This window comes from Halichoerus grypus, chromosome 5 (genome assembly GCF_964656455.1).
Source record: "Halichoerus grypus chromosome 5, mHalGry1.hap1.1, whole genome shotgun sequence".
NCBI classification, from domain to species: domain Eukaryota; kingdom Metazoa; phylum Chordata; class Mammalia; order Carnivora; family Phocidae; genus Halichoerus; species Halichoerus grypus.
This window is the reverse complement of record NC_135716.1, coordinates 177305907-177330818: the sequence shown is the minus strand read 5'-3', so window position 1 is coordinate 177330818 and position 24912 is coordinate 177305907. Positions and strand designations below refer to the sequence as shown.

Genomic DNA, 24912 nt, shown 5'->3' with positions numbered 1-24912 from the left:
CAGGATTCAAACCCAACACATCTGAAATCTGCCAACTCTAATTCGGAGTCAACACTTAAACTTGGAGCATTGAACATTTGTCCAGAGGCACTTGAAACCAATTCACTGGATATTTCTGGAATGATTCCTGACCGTTCTCATGGCACAATGCCATGTCAGGAAACTACCAATGTCTCTTGGCTTCCTTTGATCCAGTTAGTCAAAACAAAAATCCAGGAGTCACTCCAGTTGGGGTCCCTGAAAGAGCTGTGTTTGCCTCCAAGTCTACAAATACCCCAACCCCATTTTTCCACCAAATTCGAAAGGTGAAGGCAACTGAGATGCACATATATATTTTATCAGCAGCAGCAGCTTTGGGGATTGCTTCTGCACAATCAACTGGAAGGCACATTGCAGCATCTGACTTTGAAGGAACTTCGGTGCGCCTGAGCTGGATGGGAATCCTAGAAGTGCCATCGCCTGGCATGACCCAGGACCCCAGGGACTGTCCCTGCATCACTGAGCACAGCCCCATGGGCAGCTCGAGCCTCCTCTCGGGCCTCCCCTCCTTGGGTCTCGTTAGGCTGTTTTCTCCCCCGGAACTGCACGCTTTGGTGGGGGGCTGTGCAGAGCCTGGCCCAGCCCACCCTTCAGGATCTTGCAGCTGCCTTAATCTAGGATTTTATTCTGATGCAGCCCTCCTTCCAAAGCCAGCAGTGGCAGAGTGTCTCCGAGCCCTGGGGTGGAGGGATGGGTGGGCAAGAAGGCCACATGTTGCTAAACAGCATCCTGGCCAAGAGCCCTGGCAGGCGGCAGGGGGTTGGAGCCAAGTCAACCTGCTGAAAGAATGGTGATCGGAGGCATATGGGGAAGGCAGTGATGAAAGGTGGGGCCCTGCTGGGGTCCCTTTGAGACATACAAAAGTGCAATATGATGGCAAGGTCAAGGCTGCTAGAAGCAGACACGCCTGCATTATCCTATCAGCCCCCATGCCAACCTCACTGTCCTATCTCTAAATCATACCTCTTGGGTTTTCCAAGGTAATGCATATGAAGCATCTGGCCCAAGGTCCGGAGCATTCTAGAAGCCTGCTAGATGTAACTCCTGCTCCCTTTTCTTCCTGGCATTTTCTTGATGACAGTGATATTTTAAGTGTGTCCTAAGCATCTTTTGCCATTTCTATCTGAGCAACATTTCTTAAGAACTTCCTTAAGCAAAGCACAGAGCTTGGCATAGGAGATCGAGAAACAAACACAGGGCCCCTGGTCCCTGTTGTCATATCACTTACTGGAGCCCTGGAGGTTCCCATGAGAAGCCACAGGAGACTGGTCCAGTGAGCAATTTCCACCAGGGTGATCAACTGTCCCAGTTTGCCCAGGACTGAGGGATTCCAGGGACATGAGGCTGAAATCAAGAAAGTCCCCCAGTTGCTGGTTGCCCTCATTCCAATACCCTAGCTCCCCGACACCCCACCCATACATTTTAAGTAATCGACTTGGATGAGCTGAGTTCTACTTTGATCACATATACAGTGAATTTTCAATAACGATTTTGTCTGAAAAAAATTGTTACCTAAAAAAAAAGCCTTTCTTGACACCTTCACCTCCATGCTCTACCCTCTAGACTACTTCTTTTGCCAATGTTTTGCTCATACCCTGTACCAGCTGTGATTCAGTGGCTGGACGGAACACGTGTGCAGAACTCCTCTCAGTCTATGAAATGGGGTGATCAGTGCTTGCTTGGAATTCCCATGGAGGGGACAGCTTACGTTTTGAACTTGAAGATCAGCCCTGGGAATACAACTCCCACCTAAAACACATGTCTTTAGGCAGGAAGTCTGACCCTCGACTTACCTATGTGTTTGGACAATTCCTTATTCCTTATGACCGAACCAAACCTTATTCCTGAGAATACAGAAGCCACAGTCTACCTTCGAGACCCCTCATGCCTGACTATTTTCAAGCATCTAGCTCTGCAAGGGTATGCACGACTAAGCATCTCTGCCATCCTGGGGATTCTGGCCTGTGATCCTCATTAAAGGATGCTCTAATTCCTTCCAAGACACTGATGCCCCTCTCAGCAAAGACATAGAGGCCCTGGGGTTCTGAGCATTCTTGCCTGCATGGAGACAGTCTTACCAAGGAAACAGAAGCTCTGCATGATGTGCACCTCCAGCTCACTGCAGAACTCAGGACGGCTTTGCACCGACCCCAGAATCTTTCCACCGGTTTCTTTTCTGCCCTCATCCAGGAGCTCATGCTTCCTTCACAGCTGGTGAGGTTGCCTGGACGCTGGCATCGCCCAGAGATGCTGAGTGCCCTTTAGGGAAGAATTCAGCCAGGAAGATAATAGATGCTAATGTCAGAAGGGGAGCCCTGGGCGGGGCGGGGGGTGGGGTCGGGGAGGAGGAGGATTTGGGAGACAATCACCTTGCAAGAAGTGGAGTGCTGTTTCTGTAATTTCTCCATGGAATTTCGATCTGCCCTTGCCAGAGAATGAGGTCAGACAAATGAGTTTATTTATTCTCTAGGGTGACTCACAGAATGGAAGGGTCACAGAGCACAGGAAGATTTGGGGGAGCAAACCACAGTGAACGATATTACCCAGAACTTGGCACTTCCAAGATTTTTTTTATTTTTTATTTTATGTTTTTGTTTTTTGTTTTTTAACTTTCACAGAATATTAATTGGGCTGCCGTTTCTCAGACAAAACAATTCCCTGAAGTCTGAGTCTTCCCTTCTGGATTTACAGACTCTATCAAGGCATTTTGTCAAGTCCCCAGATTTTAAATTATTTTTTGAGACTGAACTCCTGCTTGTGACAGCAGAAACGTGCTCTTCATTCTAAGAGAAAAAAAAAAATATTTTCTAGGGTTATTCTTAAAGAGGTTGTTGACAGTGGAGGCAGCTGATTTCAAGAGGAAATAACTCCACCCAATTAGAAAATAGGCAAAGGATCTGAAGAAACATTTCTCCAAAGAAAATATACAAAGGGTCAATAAACATAGGAAAAGATGCTTACCATCATTAGCCATCAGAGAAATGCAAACCCGCAGTGAGACACCCTTCACATCTATTAGGGTGGCTGGAATCAGAAAGGCAGTTAATAACAAGGGTCAGTGGGGGATATGGAGACATTGGAAAGCACACACACATGCACACACGTTGCTGGTGGGAATGAAGACTGGTGCAGCCACTTTGGGACACAATCTGGCAATTCCTCAAAAGGTTAAAGAGAGTTACCGTGTGGCCCAGAAATCCACCCTCAGGTGTTTATCCAAGAGAATCGAAAACGTACGTCCACATAAGCATTTGTGTATAAATGTTCGCAGTAGCATGATTCATAATAGCCAACAAGTGGAAGTAACTGCAATGTCCATCAACTGATGACTAGAGAAATAAAACGTAGCATATCCATAGAGGGGAATATTATTGGCAATAGAGAGGAATGAGTTTGGGGCACCTGCATGGCTCAGTCAGTTAAGCGTCTGCCTTTGGGACAGGTCATGATCTCAGGGTCCTGGGATCAAGTCCCAAGTTGGGCTCCCTATTACTCAGCGGGGAGACTACTTGTCTCTCTCCCTCTCTTTCTCCCCCACCCAACCCCCCCCCCCCCCCCCGCTTGTGCTCTCTCTCTCTCTCTCTCTCTCAAATAAATAAAAGGAATGAGTTCTGGTACAAGTGACAGCATGGGTGAACCTTGAAAACAAGATGCTAAAATGAGAAGTCATTCACAAAAGACTACATATTGTATGATTCCATTTATATGAAATGTCTAGAATAGGCAAATCCATAAAGACAGAAAATAGATTAGTGGTTACCTGGGGCGGGGTGTAAGGAAAGAGGAGGAAGGGGGAAATGAGGAGTGACTTTTGATGGGTAAGGGATTTCTTTCGGGGTGATAACATTCTGAAATTATTGATTATGATGATGGTTGTACAATTTTGTGACTGTACCAAAAACCATTGAATTATACACTTAAGTAGGTGAATTGTATGCCATTTGAATTATAGCTCTATTAAGTTACTATTTTAAAAAGGAAGGAATTGACTCTTGAACTGATTGCTAAGGACCAAGTGACAGTCACCAAGGTGAAAGAAGAAAGGCAGAGCCTCCCAGCAGCAGGAACAGTCTGTGCAAAGGCCCTGTGGCAGGAGAGAGCATGATGATTTCGGGGTTCTGAAAGGAAGCCAGTGGGGCTGAGCCCCAGAAAGTGATGGAGAGCAAGGAGGGGGAGGGGGATGGACAGCAGGTAGGGGCAAAATTCTAGAGGACTTTGCAGACCAAGGAAGGGAGTTTTATCTTTGTCCTCAGAGCATGGAAAGCTGTTACAGGAAATGACTATCAGATTTACTTTATGAAAAAAATGGACTGAGCTGGAGTGTGGAGATTGGATTGGAGAGAAGGTAGAGAGAAAAGCTAAGAGCCAGTGGCTGTTCCTGGAGCAGTTCAATGACGAACAGCATCTGGAAGTTTCTGATCATTGCAGGTACCTTGAGAAGTAAATGCATCTGCAATCAGCATCTCCATTTGACACATTAAGAAGTTAAGACGTTACGTGTTTTTGTGTGAGGTCATTCAATAGATACTAACAGAGATGGTTTCTCCATTTTCCCCTCGATGGAAATAGGAAATCCTGTTCCCCCACTCCTCCCAGAACAGATCTCCTCTTTTGGCTCTGGGCCAATGCCAAGTTGGCCTTTGCTTTGTTTCCTCCTCCTCTGAGCACACGGATTTACTTTTCTCCTCCTGGGTTTGCTGAAAGGAAATGTAACAATGCCAAATACTCAAGCCTGCACCCTGGAGACCCAGATCCCCAGAGGAATCCCAGCTCCTCCCCTGATGAACTGTGGCCTTAGCCCTAACCTCTCTGCGCCCCAGGTTCCTGGGCCATAAGACGTGTCGTTCAGGGGACCCTTGAGAGGATGAAGCAAAATAGTCCCCATTAAAGGGCTCGCAGCAGAGCCTGGTTTATGTCAAGTACCCAATAAAAGTTGGCCATTATCATCATCTTCCTAATTGTTATGGCTTCGAACAAAAAGCACGCCCTTCGCATCCCAGCGTCTGGTGGCTTCAGCATTTTACCGGCGTCTCTCTAAAGCAGAACTCTCTTCTTCCATCTCCTCTGCAGCAACCCAGACGTCCACCCTCTGGTCCTGACAGCTGACCGAGACAGAGGCCCAAGAGGGGAATGCTATGGTGGAGAGGCGGCATGTGAATCCACCTGTTCCCTTTGTGTCTGTTGCATTGTCCCTGTTGCATTCCTGTGGAAGTAGAAGGCTCTCTGCCCTCTGACCACTTCATTCAAGCCCATGCGTGAGACCAGAGCAAGATTTCTGGGTGTGAGGCCTGCGTAGCTGCCCAGGGCCCCGTGCTGAGAAGGGCCCCATCTTTGGTTCAGTGCTCGGCTCTTGCTGTCTTGAAATTCTTAATAATTGTTGAACAAGGGGGCCCTCTCTGACTTTTCCTTTTGCACTGGGCCCTGCAAATGATACCATGGGTCTTACAGTGTGGCCCTGTTGCCCCTCCAACTACTAATAAGCGCAGGGAGTGGTGGTGTATGGGAGCCCAGCTATTAGCTGACTTAGAATCAGGAAGGAAAGCCTGGCACAGGCTGTGGCCATGTGCACGCTTGGCCTCTAAGCAAGTGTGGAAGGTAGAGGTTAAGATTAAAGGATCCATAGCAAGAGTTAAAGGGGCCCAGGAACACCCCCCTCCCCCCCCCCCCCAGTGCCTCAGGATCTCTTCAGGCTAAGAACTAGGCCTGTGTCCGAGTTAGTGTCCTGTGAATGCCGTAGCAAAGTAGCAGGACTGGGAGCTTACACAACAGAAATTTCTCTCGAAGTTCTGGAGGCTGGAAGTCCAAGATCAAGGTGTTGGCAGGGTTGGTTTCGTCTGAGGCCTCTCACCGTGGCTTGGAGATGGTGGTCTTCTTCTTGTGTCTACATACTTCCTCTGTGTATCTTCTTATAAACACACCTGTCATATTGCATCAGTACCATCCTAATGACCTCATTTTAACTTATTTAAAGACCATGTTTCCAAGTAAGGTCACATTCTGGGGTACTGAGGGTTAAGACTTCAACATAGGAATGTGGGGGTGTAATGGTTAATTTTATGTGTCAACTTGACTGGATCGTGGAATGCCCAGATATCTGGCTAAGCATCCTTTCTAGTCCTGCCTGAGAGGGTATTTCTGGATGAAATCAGTATTTGAATCAGTGGACTCAGTACATTGGTTTGCCCTCCCCAATGTGGGTGGGCATCATCCAATCTGTTGAGGGCCAAAGTCGAAGAAAAGGGCAAAGGAAGGAAGAATTTGGCCTTTCCTGCCTGACTGATGGGACACCCATCTGCTGCTGCCCTTGTTCTCGGGCCTCCAGACTCAGACTGAGCTGCATCCCCAGCTCTCCCTCATCTCCAGCTTGAAACCGCAGATCATGGACTTCCAGCCTCCATGATGGCAAGAGCCAATCCCCTGTAACAAACCTCTTCCTGTGTACGTATCTGGGAAGAACCTATTGGTTCTAGAGACCCCTGACGATACAGAGGAGGACACAGTTCAGCTCATATCAGTGTCCTTGGAGATTGTGACCCCTTGGAAAGGCAGCATGAACGCACCACCCCAGGACCTTGGGCTGGTAAATGCCATGTCTGTGTGTATGTGTGTGTGTGTGTGTGTGTGTGTGTGTGTGTATTAACACAAGTATCCACCAAAGACTTTGCTTTCAGCCTTTGAAACAGCTCACAGGCCCAGTGAAATCCAGGTGCTCTGCTCTGCTCACCCTCCACCAGGCCCGTACTGTATCCAGCAAAGCATTAAGAATGCGGTGGCATTAAGAACATAGACAAAGGACAGGTTCTGCAGGCCTAGTTCTAACTTTTCACATCTGTAAAATGGAAATCCTTCCTAGGACTGCTGCAAGGCTGACATTAGATAATCCTTGAAATGCACTTAGCACAGCAACCCATAATAAACCATTCATTATAAAATGCTATGTGTGGCTCTCACATAGTTCTGGTCAACCTAGTCATTCAGTCTTGGATTATGGGTAAAAAATCCCTCAAAAGCTAGGCAGCTTCTGGGGACAAGTCTTAGGCCTACTTTGTGGATCAACCAGGGCCCCTAGATTAACATGTCTGGATAGCCCAAATCCTTAGTTTAACACAGAATTTCCCTGACTTTCTTGACAAGGGTCTTGGGACTATAACACTCATCACCTGAATTTTCCTGATGCTAGTCTGGATCTTTAGTCTTCAAATTTGTGGACCTGTGGTTATTTTCACCATCTTGGCGGCACCCATCTATGTGAACTGTGCTAATGGATCTGAACTGTTTTGGGGTGTGTGTGGGGAGAGGAAATGACTCCTCCTAAGGAACCGTATATGAATTGAGGGAAAATTTAATCTGACAAGGGGGAGAGTAATTGGAATATAGTTGAGCTTTATGGATGCTAATATTTTTATTAGTGTTTGCAAATCCAGTTAATGACTTGGGTGAATGAGAGTTTCATGCTCTGAGCCTAAGAGGTGAGCCTCTGAGCACAGGAGCTGTGGGGAAGGGGGGTCCACTGACTCCTGGAACTTTTAGGGACCTTTGGTTCCCTGGACACAGGCTTACCTGTGGTTTATGACAGACATTTTAGGCTTGCATGCTCCACATCCATTGCCATTTCTGCCTCCCTTCCCACCTGGCTTTTTCCGTGCTCCTTTCTCCAACCCCAGCTGGAGGAAGTCATGTGGCACCATTCTGACCAGTGAGGCCCAAGGGCAGCTCTGTGGGGTGATGGCCCTAGAAAACATTGCCATTTGTGAATAACAAGAAGCACATGCTGCTTAGCACCAGCAGTTCCCCTTACTTTGCCCTCACCTATAATCCACAAACACAGATATCCTGTCTGGGGCTACAGCAGTCGTCTTGAGGCCATGAGGCAACAGACTGAAGCATTACAGATGGAGGTGTGGGAAGAGAGTAGAGCATCCTAGAGCATCCTAGAGCAGTTGAGCCAACTCATCTTGTAGCACGAGAAACATAAACCCTGAGCTTTGCAAGCCGCCGGCGGCAGGTGTTGGGGGACGTGTAGCCACACGCGTTTTCAGTGGACGCCAGTGGACGTTCTCAGTGCACAGAACGGGGCGTGTCGTCTCTGCCTGTGTGTACGTTTCATCAGCTGGCATTCCTCTGTGCTGTCACATCGCAGAAGCAATAAAAATAAGCAATGTGTGCACTTCACTCTGCAGTTTGCGCAGCATTTTAGCCCTTCTTTTGTCTTCCGATCAATCCGGCTATTCTGCATTCTGGCAACATTAGGGGAGCAGAGGACGCAGGGAGGAGATGGATGAGCTGGGGTGCTGGGTGGCACCCCAAGGAGGGGCCTCTGGAAAAGGTGCCCCAATGGCCGAGGACTTCTCTGCCCAGCTGCCCTTCTGGGGCTTTGGTTCCGTAATCATGAAGGTTGGGAGGAGGAGGAGCTGAGAGGCGAGGGGGTAGGCAGACTCCTCCAAGGGTCTATCTTGGCAAGGAATGATCAATGTGCAGGGAGTGAAGGCAGGTGCAGAGCTGATGTGTGGGCTACCTGTGGGCATCTGACTTTCCAGAAGCTGCCTGCCAGGCCGGCCCAGCCTCACCTCCCCTGCAGAGGTTCAGTGGTGAGGCTGACAGGCTCTGGGTAATAAATGGGCTCCTGCTTCCCTAACTTTCCTTCTCTCTTTGTGTGTCTGTGCATGGCGAAGAGTGTCGTTCCTCATGTCAGCCTCGGGCTTACCTTGATGGATGAGCCGGAATGCTGCCTCTTCCACGCACCTGCCTTCTCCAACTGCCCCCTCCCTTGTCATAGGGGATAGTGCGGCCTCAGCGTTCACTCCGGTAAATGTGAAGATTCTGGGTGGGACTGAGGGCAGCCTAACCAGGTCAGGAGAACACCATGGGGGTGTGCGGTTAAATACCGTTAGGCAGACTTAGCAGGTCCTGGCCACTCAGCAATACGGGGGCAGCAGGGGTGGGGCTGGTAAGGGCTGAGCTGATATACGTGAGAGCCAACTGAATGCCAGGCACTGTGTAACCTGGTTATCTGTAAGGCTTACAGGACCCTGGAAACTCCCTCCTCTTCCTCCTCCTCCTAATCTCCTTCTTCCTTTAATGGAGGTCAGTGTTTCAACCAGTTAAGTTGGAATCCCTTCCTGACAGTCTTGACTGACGTCTTGCCACATGTCTCTGCAAGCTCACGAAACCATTTGGAAGATAGAGACATGGTCCCTTTTCCTTGTTTTTGTCAAGATTACCCTCAGGCTTGCTCCACTGTTCTTCACACCAGGCTCACTTGGTTTTCATGAGCATGTTGAATGGTCCTGGGTTAAACCACTAACTAAACGTGTTGGGGTTACCAAGCTCATAGGTTAACATCTTCCTGTAGCCCCCAAACAGCTGGTGTCACCATGCCCCCATCTGAGGCCAGCACCTTACTTCTCCATACACAGCCTCCGTTTCCCTAAGGTGCTGAGCCTTTGGGAAGTGTGCGTATGAGTAGGTATGTGCATGTGTCTGTGTCGTGTGTGGCATGCTGCGCTGTGTTGGAATTATCCAGAGGCAATGGCCCTGTGACTCAGTCATCTGTCAATTAACAATGACTTCAGCTGCAGGAAACAGAAACTCTCACTCCTGGGCTCAAATGGGAGGGCTTACTGTTCTCCCCCTAATAAGAAGTCAGAAGGTGGGCAGTTATCAGCAGGGTTCCGTGTCTCCTCCATGTCAGCGCCACTGGGCCCTAGTCCTCTAGATCTTCCTTGGGATCGTTGCTTCTGTGAAGAGGCAAGTGTCTGCTACAGTGGCAGGCATCATGTTTTCCTCAAGCTAGGAAGATGGAGAAGGGATGGCAGGAGCGCTCTGCGATCTCTGGTCAGAAAAGCAAATGCAGACTTCCACTGGTGTCTCATTGGCCAGAACTGTATCACTTGGGAGGACAGTTTGGGGGAGCCACCTGCAGTGCTGTGGGGCTCAGGTGGTTCCCACTCCTTACAGTGGTCCTTACGTCCCTGCCCCCAGCAGTGACGCTGGTGACAGATGCTGTTCTCTTGTATCATCAATCTCCAGGGATTACTGTCCAGGCACTGCTCACCTGTTCCCCATCATTCCTATAACTCTGTCTCCCTTCTTTCGCTCTTAACTCATCACAAAAAAACAAGAACAAGAGGAATGGCCTTGAATTTGCTCAAATTTGCATTAAAAACTTAAGTCTTTTACAGACTTAAGACTTCACCATGCATAACAAATGATCAGAAACACCTCAGTGGGTTGTGACATCCAGGTTGGGAATCTCAGCCGTATATAGCAGGTTGAAATGGCCAATCCACAGGCGAAACCAATTTAAAATAGATTAAATGGGTTCTGTCTTAAAGGGGGCCATTTCAAATGGACTTCCCTGTAGATTGTCCAGAAATCAGCCCCAAATCTGTCCAAACCATAGTGCCCACATCACTCCTCTCTCTCTTCTCCCTGGTGAAACTCAGGATGTCTGTATATAAAAACTCATTAGATCATGTTGAAGATGGAAGCTATTCCTTTGATTTATGTTCAAGGGAATGCAGTTCTTTTTCTTTATGAGTTTAGATTTATGAACTATCTCTCCTCTCTCCCCCAACACACACACATTATTTTAATGTTCTTTTGATATATATCTCTGTGTGTTCTTCATTTCTCTGATTTTCATTTAATTACTCCATGGATTATTTTTAGCATGCAGACTAAAATTTTGGAAGGGAATAAAAGCACACCTGGCACACAAGGTCTGTGGTATCTGCTTCCTGCCTTTTCTCTGTACGTATCTGGAAATCTTTGGAAATGGGTTGAGGCGCGGGGGTCAGGCTCACCCCTGCTTTGTTAAACTTGAGTGGTGGTTCTCAACCACCATATGAGGTGTAGTGCATGTAACTGGTTACTAATAATAGAGTTTACAAATGATTTACTCTTTTCCTGATTAATAAGCTAGAGCAAAGTCAAGATTTTCCCTACCATTCTCAGTCACGGCCACTCCAGCCTGCTTTCTGGAGAGGGAGGGCAGGGGTGACCCTCTGGCTATGAGCAGGATACTGAGCACAAGCCATGCTTTACCAGTGCCATAAGGAGAGTGAGAGCTATTGTGGATGCAACCAGAGTGGTTGTGGGTGGTTACAAAGTATCCATCCATTCAACAACTATGTATTGAGCTGTTTGTTAGGGAATACAGCAGGGAAAGTACAAACATGATCCCTGTTCTCAAGGATCTTACAACCTGGTAGGGGAAATAGATAAGAAATGAGACAAATAGAGAAAATTAGTCGCCTGGGGTAAACCACTGCATTTAACCAGTCATTGCTGAAATAACCCTGTATAATAAGCCACTCCAACAGCCCAGGGGCTTACAACAGCAGGTGTTTATTCCTGAGTCATGGTTTGCTGGGCTCAGCCAGGCTTGGCCTCAGGCTGCAGGTCAAGTGCAGCTCTGCACCATAAGCCTCTTACCCTCCTTGGTCTGGTGGCACCTTAGATAGGTTCTTCTCATGGCCAATAGTGGGAGATCAAGAGGGTAGCCCTGGCCATCTGAACACAGTTAAAGCATCTGCTCAGATCACATTTGCAAAAGTCCATTTGCCAGCACAAGTCACACGGACAAACCTGGTGTCAGCAGGGAGAGGAGAGCAAATGCTTACCAAACAATACTCAAGTCTGTCACAAGCATTGATTAAGAAGGAAGTAACAGTGCTGAGGATGAGGAGGCTGTTTTATGTAACATGGTTTTGAAAGGCCTCTCTGGAGGGAACTGAGGGACATTGGAGCTTAGAAGAAATTCACTCCGTGAAGAGGGGAGAATTGTGTACTTGGCAGAGAAACTCACAAATGCAAAGTTCCTGAGGCAGCAAAGAACTTGGTGTCCTGGTTTAACAGCACAACCAGTGGGCTTGGAGTGTGGTGGGCAAGGAGGAGAGTGGGATGCTGGAGAGGTAGAAAAGCAGTATGGGACAGGATCCTACAAGGATTAAGGATTTGGGTTTTATTCTAAGTTCAAAGGGCAGCCACTGAAGGATTTTAGGCAGTGGAGTGATGCCATCTGGTTGATATTTTCAAAAGATCCCTATAGCTACACTGAGGAACATGGATTAGAGATGACAGCTTTGACCAAGATGGTGGTCATTGACCATCAGTGGAGAAGAGCAGATAAATTGGCCATATTGCAGGAGGTTCAGTTGCCAGATACTGCAACACCTTTTCTAGAGAAACCAAGAAGGATTTCTCTTCCACAAATTTGTTTAGCATTTCATAAAATCTGAGTGCATCCCTGGGGTGTGTCCCACTTGTGAACACCATCTGTCACAAGAATCAGGGGGAGAGGAAAGTGGAGAGTCCTTGTGTAACCTGGATGTGAAGGTATATACCCCACTGGAGACCTAACCTACATTCTGCAAGCTTGTGGCTTTCAGAGTCTTGGGAAAGAAACCGCATTTATACCAATGTCAGACTCAGCCTTGGGGAGGGTTGATAAAATCCATATGCTGGAACAATGAAGACTTCATCAAAAGAATCTATGGAAATGTCTTGGACGGAAAGTTCAGCCTTACAGCTCAGTGAGCCCAGGACCTTATATACCCAGACCATAGGCCATCCCCACAGTAGGGCTTAGTGTTCCATCCAGGAGGTTGACAAAGGCCAAGTGCACGCTCCTCATAATTCACGTGTCCCTGTTGCATTTGCTGCACCCACTAAATGAGAAGTGATGAAAGTGGAACCTCCAGGCCTGAATCAGAGCAGGAAGGTTTGATGCTGAGTGTTCTCTGGGCCAATGGCTCTCTCTTCTTCAGACTTACCGACTCCCTGCTCTTGATTCTACACCTGTCAGCTTGGGGCAGACATCTATAGGTGTTCATCATGGGGTTGATATTGGCTACTCTCTAAGTCAGGACACTGAGGTAGAAGAGACACACCTCTCCAGAGTGTACCTGAGCCTGAGCCTGAGCCTGCAGGGATCTAACCATTCCTGTGATTCATACCAGGCTGTGAGCACCCGTTTCACTCTTGGACAAGGTGCTCTTCCTGTCAGGAAACTTGGTTTGATGTTTCACAGGCCTGTCAGCAGATGAGGGAAGACATATGGCAGCAGCAGGATGCATGCATTAAACACAGAAACCTCTTCAGATCATGACTGTATGGGCCTTTCCTCTGCAGAAGACACTTGGCAGGCATTCACAGGAGCCGAGTCCCAGACATGGAGAATTCATCAAGTGTGAGGCAGTCCTTGCCTTCCAAGGCTGGCCCCTGATCTGCTGGGTCTCAGCCCAGATGTCACCTCTGCCAGGAGGCCTTCCTTGATCACTCTACCAAAGCTGGGACCCTATGTCTCTTTTTTCCTATTATACCACCTCGTTTTTCCCTTTGTGACACTTAAAATAATCTTATTTGTTTACTTGTTTATTATCTGACTCTACCAGTTAGACCATACGCTTCTTGAGGACTGAGACCTCCACCTTCGCTATCCTGCTACCTAGCACAGGATCTGGCACTTGGACATTTGGTGGATGAATGAAAAGAGGTGGGACATGCGCAGGGGAAAACAAGGACTATTTGTTGATAATATCTTTGCCTATTTCAGAAACCATTCCAACTCAATGCTGTGGTTGTAATGAATGACAGATTTGGGAGCTGAAGTCCCTTGAGTCACAGCAAAGTGTTGGGCGGTATAGACAGGTCTCTAATGAACTTGTCTCTTTTTCTCAAATCAGGGCATATTATAGTGTGGAAGCAGGTATGACATCTCCCATCTTGTACTAGGAAGGACTGGAGAAAGTGAGCCAAGATCAATAGCAAGGAGGAATCTCAAATGGAGTTTTGTGAGCATTTTCTCAGAATCCCAAAGAAGAATCATCATAGGGAGCAATGACACTGAAGTAGGCATATCCACCCAGAGGCTGAGTGGATGAAACTGTTAACATTGAGGGAACTGTATGAATAGAGGCTAGGCTCCTGGGTCTAGCAAGAATGTCTTAGTTGATTATTCCTGCTGGACTCCATGAAATTATATGCCAGATATTATGTACAAGTGTCCATATCCAATTATCTGAGAATGGGGATCATAGTTTTTTCAGAAGAGTCTATAAGAGGGTTAAAGATTGCTACACATATTTCCCTATGAGGAAGATCCTATAGATCATAAATCTATAGAAACTAAAAGCAGGAACGTATCTTCCTTCTTAGTCCCCAAGGATCACCCCTCCTCTTGTCTTGCCAATCATGGCAAGCAGCATGGAAGGAGGGTAGTTTGATGGGGTTCAGTATCAGCGATGAACTAGTTGGAGTTATGTGAGTGGTATGTCTTTACCTGGGTACCTTGGCCTCCCGTCTTGGTTTAGCTCTTGGTGGTACATTTCATTCAAGTTATAGACTCAGGATTCTTAGGACCATATCTCTGCTTGGTGTTTTCAATGATTAAATAAAGAAGCCAAAAGGAAGTAGATGTCAGTGTTTTGCAAAATGTGGCCCAGGACTCCCTACATCAGAATCATCTGGGTAACTTGCTAGAAATGCAGATCTCCAGGCTCAAGCCCTGACAGACTAAATCAGTCTATAAGAGTTGGGGCAGGAATCTACATTTTTAAAGAGACTTTCCATGTCATTCTGATGCATAACAAAATATGAACCTTGACCCCAGTAGGACCTCTCAAATGTTCTCCAAGTTGACCCCAGAGTGAACAAAGACTGCCTTTGCTTGTATTCCTCTCCTTTAAGCTTACCTCATCTCCCATTGCATCCAAGAAGCCTTTTTCAGACTTCTCCAGTTTTCATTGATTTTTTTTTCCCCCATGAATCTGGTACCCAGAAGTCTTGCCTTATTCTCCTTTCCATTTATGTCACTCTGGTCTCCCTAATTCAGTTAGAAGCAATGAACTCCTCAAAGGCTACTTTGCACTCAATCCAGTGCCTCATTTATCTCTAGGGGGAAGGAGAATATCCAGTAAACAACCTTTCTTCCAGAGTACACCTGCCTCTCAAAATGTTAGCAAGTCTGTTTTAAACTTCACCAGTAGAAACTGAGTAGTCTTAGCTTACCAACCTCAAGTATTGATGATGGGCATGTCTTTCCATGTGGAAATCACAGTCTCTTCCTGCTATTTCTTTTGGTTTTCCAAGGCTGCCGTTCCTATTGGTATTTACTTTGGAAGTGGTAGGAAATAAGCCCTGAAGAATTTGGATTACATTCAAAGATGCAGTGAGCTGGTGCAAAAAACTCACGGGTGCAATGAGATGGTGTAAAAAAACACACGGGTCACAGTAGTTTGCAAAATGCTCAAAGAGTTTCATCTACCAATGTTTGACTTTCATCCAGCTGCTCAACAGGACACTTTCTTTGACGTTCAGGACTTCAAGGGAAGGATATTAATCTTCATGTTTCCCTGAGGATGTGGTCAGGACCTTGAGAAAAGGATTGATTGGAGCTCAGGCCAAAATGTGCATGAGATGGTACACATCTGTGTGCTTCTCACCCCTGATTTCCATCTCACGAGGCCTGGATATCTTTGATAAGCTTCAGTGAGCATCTGGAATTTTGGAAGGTTGTGAAGATCACATTCTCTGAGAAAGTTTGGTTCATTCCCCAGCCTCATGTCAAACATTGCTATTTTTTTCTTTTGGGAGTCATCCATAAGGAACCAGACAAGGAACTCATTTCAGGACATTTGCAATGATCTGGTGGGCTTCTGAAACCAGTGGACTTCAAATATATTCCCAAGGGTATATCTGAGTTTCATAAAACCAGTCAAAATCTCTTTTCAAGTGCATGTGGCATTACCACACCACAGTCTTAATGCATGACGTAATGTGCTCTTGCATTTTCCCTTCATTCTCGAACAGTTGGCCTAGTAGCTGCTCCTGGAACTCATAACAAAGATGTCAACTGTGGAAGTTGATGAAGTCCGAGGACTGCATTGTCTTTCATCAGAACATACTTTTTGGAAGCCTTTAAGAAGCACAATGGCTCAGCAGCCCAAGCTCATTCTTTTTAAATAAGAAGATAGATCCATGAGCCTTTGCAAAAAAAGATTTGCATTTTAAAAATTAACCATACACACAACTTGGCTCTTCTTTTTTCTCTATAGAGTCACACACCCCTGCATTTTAGAAAGGGTATAAGTCCACTGTATTTTCATTGGCCTGTGTCAGCTAAGGTTTTACAAGTTGGATTGAATTGAGCACTTCCTCGCTAGAAAACAGCCAGCTGAGGAAAAGACCACAACATTCTCTACCATAATGTACAAGCCAGTAAAATCCATGATGGGAGCAGAATCTGCTGCTGTGGTTTGGGAAACTAAATACAAGCCATGATCGTAACATTATAGAAGCAATTTATTTCTTGGCATTTAGGGATATTTTCGAGGGTCTGACAGCTCCCTAAAATTGACTGCAAAACCATGAATGTCTATGCAAACTTGAGTTTTAGTGATGGAAGAGTCTCTAACTCTCATCAGATTTTCAAAGGGGTCTCTGACCCCAGAAAAGGTTGAAAATCAGCAAGCATAATGCTGCGTTCAAGATCACATGGGCCTGATTGCTGAACCTGACAGCGGGCTGCATTGTATATCAAAATGATATTAATTCTGAAGACAGCGGAGGCAAAGATCTGAAATCAAGATTACCCCAGATCCTGTAGGGCATATAGCTGTCTGATGGAGAATGATCTAAGGGACAGAAGTGGAGTCTTCAATTTTTTTTAAATTCATGAACCTTTCACTGAACATTTGGGTGGCAAGGTCTCTGCTAGGAACAAGAGTTCCAAAGATGAATTGGCCTCAGCTCTGTCTTTAGAGGGCTCACAATCTACAGTGAGAGGCAAAGCATTCCCTTTTGCTTCTAAAATTATGGCTCATATATCTTTGCTCTGCTGTAAGAAAAATCCAGCAGAAGCACTGTGGGTTCAGCAGTTCTAGTGTTAATGGAATGGAGTGGAGAAGCTCTTGTTGCTTTTGGAAGCCCTGTGAGAGTTCAGAAAATATGAGACCTCTCCCTCCCTCTGGAAAATACACTCATCTTGCCTGTCCGTTCATTGCACCTTCTCCCCATCAGGGGAGGAAACATAACAATTTTTGTTTCGAGAGATTAAATTGCTTGGCTGACTGTTGTGGCCCTGGGTGGGACGAAACTAGACATCGTTAATGGAATGTGTAGCTGCTTTTTTTTTTTTTTTTGGTGGATCGTTTTGAGAAGTATTTAGCTGGAGAACATTAGTGCAACTTGGGCAAGGGTGCTTTGTGGGAAAATTAAATACCCATATTTCTCCATCTCTGCGACTGCTCCCTGAGTGCGGCCTTTTAAAGGGGGCCCTGGTGAAGGCCCGTGTGTTGAGGGCTGGCTCTGAAAGCCTGTGGATCACACCTGAACTCAAACCCAACTGGTCCTTGCTTTGTGGTTCTCACCGCTCACAGCCAATTTGCCAGAGGCTCCCAGCCTCTCTGACAGGCCACCTAGAAAGGATTGAAAGGCATGATTCAATAGGAAGGAGGTGAACTTGGGGTGGAATGGACTTTGGTCTCCCCTTCACACCTTCCTGATTTTAGCCTGTTTGGATCCAAAACTCTGCTATTGAAAACTGCCCAATTTGGCCACTTGTTCCAATTAATTTGTTCTCAGAATCTGCTCATCTCATTTACGTGGAGCGGAACCTTAAAGCACTGAGCAGAAAGCAGAGTACACAGGGGGATTTAATAAAGAGATGTTGACCCCAAGCAGTCCCAAATTCGTATGTTACTGCCTTCTCTGTAAAGTCCTGTCTGGTCCTCCCACTGAAATAAATTGCTTCTCTCCCACGCCTGCCACTCTCTGTACCTGTCTGACAAAACACTCCAAACTGCCTTGGCCATGACGTAGTCACTCATATGGGACCCCCATTTCTATATTCTCCCACTGCCATGCTAAATACTCAATAGCACAAACATTTTGGTTAATTATAAAGTCTACCCAGCCCTGACATTTTGGGCTGCTTCTCCCTTCAATGATAATCACACAGCTATTGCTGACACCTCTGTGGCCCAGGCACTCTATGTTATTCCATATATCTACCACTTGCTACGATCCACTATCATTATCCTCCTTCACAGATGAGGAAGCTGAGATTCGAAGAGAATAAGGAGCTTCCCCCCAAGACCATTAGCTACTCTAGTGTCAGAACTTGAACTCGAGCCTGTTTACCTTAAAAGACTGTGCTATGGCTTCACAATGGGACACTGCCTGTCCTCAGATGCCCACGACAGAGCCTCCAGCTGAGCAGTGGTTTCCACCCTTGAGTTGGAAAACAAACCCTATGTACAAAGAAGCAGTAACGTATAGTGGCTAGCTACCAAGGGATGCTAAAGTAGTGGGTGAAAGTTTTATGGGAAAGAGGATATATACAAAGTCCCAGAGTATCTCCCCAAATTATTTATTACATGGGAGAAATAGTAACTTTTACGTTGGAGAAAACTGGCAGATCTGACCTTAACCAAGTAATAAAAGCCAACATCATCGATATGGGGACAAGAGGATATCTTGTGTCTCCTGGTAGGATGTGCTGTGAAGGACATAACATCACTCTGGTCTTCCTGCCAAAGATGCGTAACTTGAATCTAATCATGAGAAAACACTGGAATGTGCTAAAAAATTTTGAAGTCTCAAGGTCAGGAAGCAAAGAAGCGCTAAGGAGCTATTCCAGATTAAAGGACACTAAAGGTTCCAGACTAGAAGCAGCTAAACACAATGGTGATCTTGGGTTGTACCCAAACCAAGGCAAAAATAGCTGTATCCAGGATCTCTGAGATGATTGATGGGATTTGAATATGGACTATGAATTAGAAAATAGTATCAATGTTAAGTTGTATCAATGTTAAATTTTCTGATTTTGATAACAGCCTGTGATTAGATGGGAGAATATTCCTAGGAAATGCACACCACAGTATTTAAGGTTATACAGGCACAATATCTCCAATCAACTCAATAGTCAGGAAAACATAATAAGTATGTAAAATGTATGGGAAGAATAATATAGCAAGTGAGACAAAATATAAACAGTAGGTGGATCTGGGTAAAAGGCATATAAGAGTTTCCTGTACAATTCTTAAGTGTTCTGTAATTTTCAAAATAAATCAAAATTAGGGGTAGCAATTCTTACATCAGACAAATTAGATTTTAAGCTAAAGACTGTAGTTAGAGGCACAGAAGGACACTATATCATTTTTAAAGGATCTATCCAACAAGAATATCTAACAATTGTAAATATCTACGCCCCCAACATGGGAGCAGCCATCTACATAAGCCAACTGCTAACCGAAATAAAGAGTCATATTGATAACAATACATTAATTGTAGGAGACCTCAATACTCCACTCTCGGCAACAGACAGATCATCTAAGCAGAAAATCAACAAAGGAATAAGAGCTTTGAATGACACACTGGACCAGATGGACCTCATAGATATATACAGAACATTCCACCCTAAAACAACAGAATACTCATCTTCTCGAGTGCACACAGAATTTTCTCCAGAATAGACTACATACTGGGTCAAAAATCAGGTCTCAACTGATACCAAAAGACTGAGATTATTCCCTGCATATTCTCAGACCATAATGCTTTAAAACTGGAACTCAATCATAAGAAAAAATTTGAAAGAAATTCAAACACTGGGAAGCTAAAGACCACTCTGCTCAATAATGTTTGGGTCAACCAAGAAATTAAAAAAGAACTTAAACAATTCATGGAAACCAATGAGAATGAAAACACATCGGTCCAAAACCTATGGGATACTGCAAAGGCGGTCCTAAGGGGGAAACACACAGCCATCCAAGCCTCACTCAAAAATCCCTAATTCACCAACTAACTTTACACCTTAAACAACTAGAGAAAAAGCAACAAACAATGCCTAAGCCACGCATTAGAAGAGAAATAATTAAGATTAGAGCAGAGATCAATGAATTAGAAACCAGAAACACAGTAGATCAGATCAATGAAACTAGAAGCTGGTTCTTTGAAGGAATTAATAAGATTGATAAAGCACTGGCCAGACTTATCCAAAAGAAAAGAGAAAGGACACGAATTAATAAAATTATGAATGAAAGGGGAGAGATCATGGCTAACACCAAGGAAATAGAAACAATTATTAGAAATTATTATCAACAACTATATGCCAATAAATTAAGCAACCTGGCAGAAATGGACGCCTTCCTGGAAACCTATAAACTGCCAAGACTGAAACAGGAAGAAATTGACAACCTGAATAGGCCAACAACCAGTAAAGAGATTGAAGCAGTGATCAAAAACCTCTCAAAAAACAAGAGTCCAGGGACTGACAAATTCCCTGCGGAATTCTACCAAACATTCAAAGAAGAAATAATACCTATTCTCCTGAAGCTGTTTCAAAAAATAGAAACAGAAGGAAAACTTCCAGACTCATTCTATGAGGCCAGCATTACCTTAATTCCCAAACCACGCAAAGACCCCATCAAAAAGGAGAATTTCAGACCGATATCCCTGATGAATACGGATTCCAAAATTCTCAACAAAATCCTAGCTAATAGGATCCAACAATACATTAAAAGGATCATCCACCACGACCAAGTGGGATTTATCCCCAGGATGCAAGTGTGGTTCAACATTCGCAAATCAATCAATATGATAGAACACATTAATAAGAGGAGAGAGAAGAACCACATGGTCCTCTCAGTTGATGCAGAAAAAGCATTTGACAAAATACAGCATCCTTTCCTGATTAAAACTCTTCAGAGTATAGGGATAGAAGAAACATTCCTCAAGTTCATAAAATCCATCTATGAAAAACCCACAGTGAATATCATCCTCAATGGGAAAAGATGAGAGCCTTTCCCTTAAGATCAGGAACACATCAAGGATGCCCACTCTCACCACTATTGTTCAACATAGTACTAGAAGTCCTACCAACTAAAAGAAATAAAGACAACAAAAGAACAACAAAAAGAAACAAGAGGTATTCAAATTGGCAAAGAAGAAGTCAAACTCTCTCTCTTCACAGATAACATGATACTTTATGTGGAAAATCCAAAAGACTGCACTCCCAAATTACTAGAACTCATACAGCAATTCAGTAATGTGGCAGGATACAAAATCAATGCACAAAAATCAGTTGCTTTCTTATACACTAACAATGCAATTGTAGAAAGAGAAATTAGAGAAACAATTCCATTTACAATAGCACCAAAAACCATAAGACACCTCGGAATAAACCTAACCAAAGAGGTAAAGGATCTATACTCTAGGAACTATGGAACACTCATGAAAGAAATTGAAGAAGACACAAAAAGATGGAAAAACATTCCTTGCTCATGGATCAGAAGAATAAACATTGTTAAAATGTCTATGCTGCCCAGAGCAATCTATACCTTCAACGCCATCCTGATCAAAATTCCAACGACATTTTTCAAAGTGCTGGAACAAACAATCCTAAAATTTGTATGGAATCAGAAAAGACCCCGAATCGCCAAGGAAATGTTGAAAAAGAAAAACAAAGCTGGGGGCATCACGTTGCCCAATTTCAAGCTATATTACAAAGCTGTGATCACCAAGACAGCATGGTACTGGCACAAAAACAGACACATAGATCAATGGAACAGGATAGAGAGCTCAGATATAGACCCTCAACTCTATGGTCAACTAATCTTCTACAAAGCAGGAAAAAATATCTGATGGAAAAAAGACAGTCTTCAATAAATGGTGCTGGGAAAATTGGACAGCTATATACAGAAGAATGAAACTTGACCATTCACTTACACCATACACAAAAATGAACTCTAAATGGATGAAAGACGTCAATGTGAGACAGGAATCCATCAAAATCCTAGAGGAGAACATAGGCAGTAACCTCTTTGACATCAGCCACAGCAACTTCTTTTAAGATACATCTCCAAACGCTAGTGAAACCAAAGCAAAAATGAACTTTTAGGACTTCATCAAGATAAAAAGCTTCTCAGAGAAAGACATGTATCATATGATCTCACTGATATGAGGAATTCTTAATCTCAGGAAACAAACTGAGGGTTGCTGGAGTGGTGGGGGGTGGGAGGGTTGGGGTGGCTGGGTGATAGACATTGGAGAAGGTGTGTGCAATGGTGAATGCTGTGAATTGTGTAAGACTGTTGAATCACAGACCTGTACCTCTGAAACAAATAATACATTATATGTTAAAAAAAAAGAAGAAGAAGAAGATAGCAGGAAGGGAAAAATGAAGGGGGTGGGGAATCAGAGGGGGAGATGAACCATGAGGGACTATGGACTCTGAGAAACAAACTGAGGGTTCTAGACGGGAGGGGGGTGGGGGGATGGGTTAGCCTGGTGATGGGTGTTAAAGAGGGCACGTACTGAATGGAGCACTGGGTGTTATATGCAAACAATGAATCATGGAACACTACATCTAAAACTAATGATGTAATGTATGGTGATTAACATAACATAATAAAAAAAAAGATAAAAAGCTTCTGCACAGCAAAGGAAACAGTCAACAAAACAAGGAGGCAACCCACAGAATGGGATAAGATATTTGCAAATGACACTACAGACGAAGCGCTGATTTCCAAGATCTATAAAGAACTTCTCAATCTCAACACCCAAAAAACAAAAAATCAAGTCAAAAAAAAGACATGAACAGACACTTCTCCAAAGAAGACATACAAATGGCTAACAGACACATGAAAAAGTGTTCATCATCATTAGCCATCAGGGAAATTCAAATCAAAACCACATTGAGATACCACCTTATAGCAGTTAGAATGGCAAAAATTGACAAGGCAAGAAACAACAAATGTTGGAAAGGTTGTGGAGAAAGGGGAACCCTCTTACACTGTTGGTGGGAATGCAAGTTGGTACAGCCACTTTGAAAAACAGTGTGGAGGTTCCTCAAAAAAATTGAAAATAGAGCTACCCTATGACCCAGCAATTGCACTACTGGGTATTTACCCCAAAGACACAGATGTAGTGAAAAGAAGGGCCATATGCACCCCAATGTTCATAGCAGCAATGTTTGCAATAGCCAAACTGTGGAAAGAGCTGAGATGCCCTTCAACAGATGAATGGATAAAGAAGATGTGGTCCATATATACAATGAAATATCACACAGCCATCAGAAAGAATGAATACCCAACTTTTACATCAACATGGATGGGACTGGAGGAGATTATGCTAAGTAAAATAATTCAAGCAGAGAAAGCCAATTATCATGTGGCTTCACTTATTTGTGGAACATAAGGAATAGCATGGAGGACATTAGGAGAAGGAAGGGAAAAATGAAAGGGGGGAAATCAGAGGGGGAGATGAACCATGAGAGACTATGGACTCCGAGAAACAAACTGAGGGTTTTAGAGGGGAGGGGAGTAGGGGGATGGGTTAGCCCGGTGGTGGGTATTAAGGAGGGCACGTACTGCATGGAGCACTGGGTGTTATATGAAAACAATGAATCATGGATCACTACATCAAAAACTAATGATGTATTGTATGGTGACTAACATAACATAATAAAATAAAAAAAATAGAGAAGAGTCAGAGAAAGAAAAAGAAAAGTAGCATCAACTCAAGGTGGATCTAAAACCTAAAATTTTGAAACATACAAAGAATATTAACACCAAGAATGACACCAAGTAAAATCAAATATTGGGAAATAAAATCATTCTGCACAAAATAAAAATAAATGCGCCATCTTAAGAAGACTTCAAGATATCTAGAGTTATCAAACAGCTATCAAAAACACTAGCATCATTCCAAAGAAGTGAGAGATGATGCAAAAAAAAAAAAAAAAAAGATGGAGAAGGAAGGGAAAAATGAAGGGGAGGAAATTAGAGGGGGAGATGAACCATGAGAGACTATGAACTCTGAGAAACAAACTGAGGGTTTTAGAGGGGAGGGTGTGAGGGGATGGGTTAGCCCGGTGATGGGTATTAAGGAGGGCATGTATTGCATGGAGCACTGGGTGTTATATGCAAACAATGAATCATGGAACACTACATCAAAAACTAATGGTGTACTGTATGGTAACTAACATAACATAATAAAAAGAAAAGATGATTTTTTAAAAAATTAAAAAAAATAAAATTAAAAGGTGCAAAATTTTTTAGAGTAGTTGTTGAAAATAAAGGCTCTGGAGTTGGACTAACTGGTCTTAAATCCTGGATCTGTCAAGTACTGGCTGTGTGACTTTGGGCAAGATACCCAACTACTCTGCATCTCAGTTTCCTTGCCTACAAAATGGAGCTAATGGAGTGCTTACTCTTAAGATTTTCTTATGATTAAATCAACTAGTATGTGCACAGTAGAACGTGGGGCCTCATCAGCACTCACTAAGCATTAGCTAAGATTAGCAGTAAGTGTGAAGGTCAACTGTACCCATTTCTTTGGTATTGTCCTGATATGTATGGATTCCTGTTTTATTAGATGCTCTCCAGGGGAGCAGTTCTAAAGACGAGCAAATTGTTAGGCGATTTGGAGGCCATTTCATCAAATACATGCTGTCCTTGAAGGGCTTGAATGCAAGGCAGTTAACAAGAATTAATGAGAAATTGGCAGCCTGATTTTTTTGGCCCAGTCAAAATGTGTGGAGTCTCGCTGCTAATTAAGTCTCTACATTTTTCCCAGAACAATGCCACCTGTAGGTTTGCCTGATTTATGTATTTATTTTTCCACATGGCAGCTATGTGAAAGAAAAACAACTAGCATTGTGAAAAAAGAAATGGGGTTTCCCCAAAATGCAACAGAGGAGCCCTTAAGAAATGATGGCTAGATTTTTGTGATACACCACTGATTGTCTAAAACTCCAATTATAAGTTGGAGAAGTATTGTTGAACTAATAAAGATTGATTTCTCCCTACCGGTTACAAGGCACTGTGCAGGACACCGTTGCGAGCTTGAGGGTGAATAAGATATGGGATA

At 44.3% G+C, this 24912-nt stretch overlaps 1 protein-coding gene and 1 long non-coding RNA gene across 3 annotated transcripts in view; one reads left to right on the top strand and one right to left on the bottom strand.

The window, feature by feature from the left end:
• KAZN (kazrin, periplakin interacting protein) overlaps positions 1–24912 on the top strand; it is a 1038326-nt gene that overhangs the window by 345927 nt on the left and 667487 nt on the right. The gene's annotated exons all lie outside the window — the stretch shown is intronic.
• On the bottom strand, positions 2381–7737 carry LOC144381788 (uncharacterized). The gene is made up of 3 exons (XR_013447608.1): positions 7600–7737; positions 3001–3063; positions 2381–2822 (listed from the first exon to the last, which is right to left on the bottom strand). It is a non-coding gene; the product is annotated as an uncharacterized LOC144381788 (long non-coding RNA).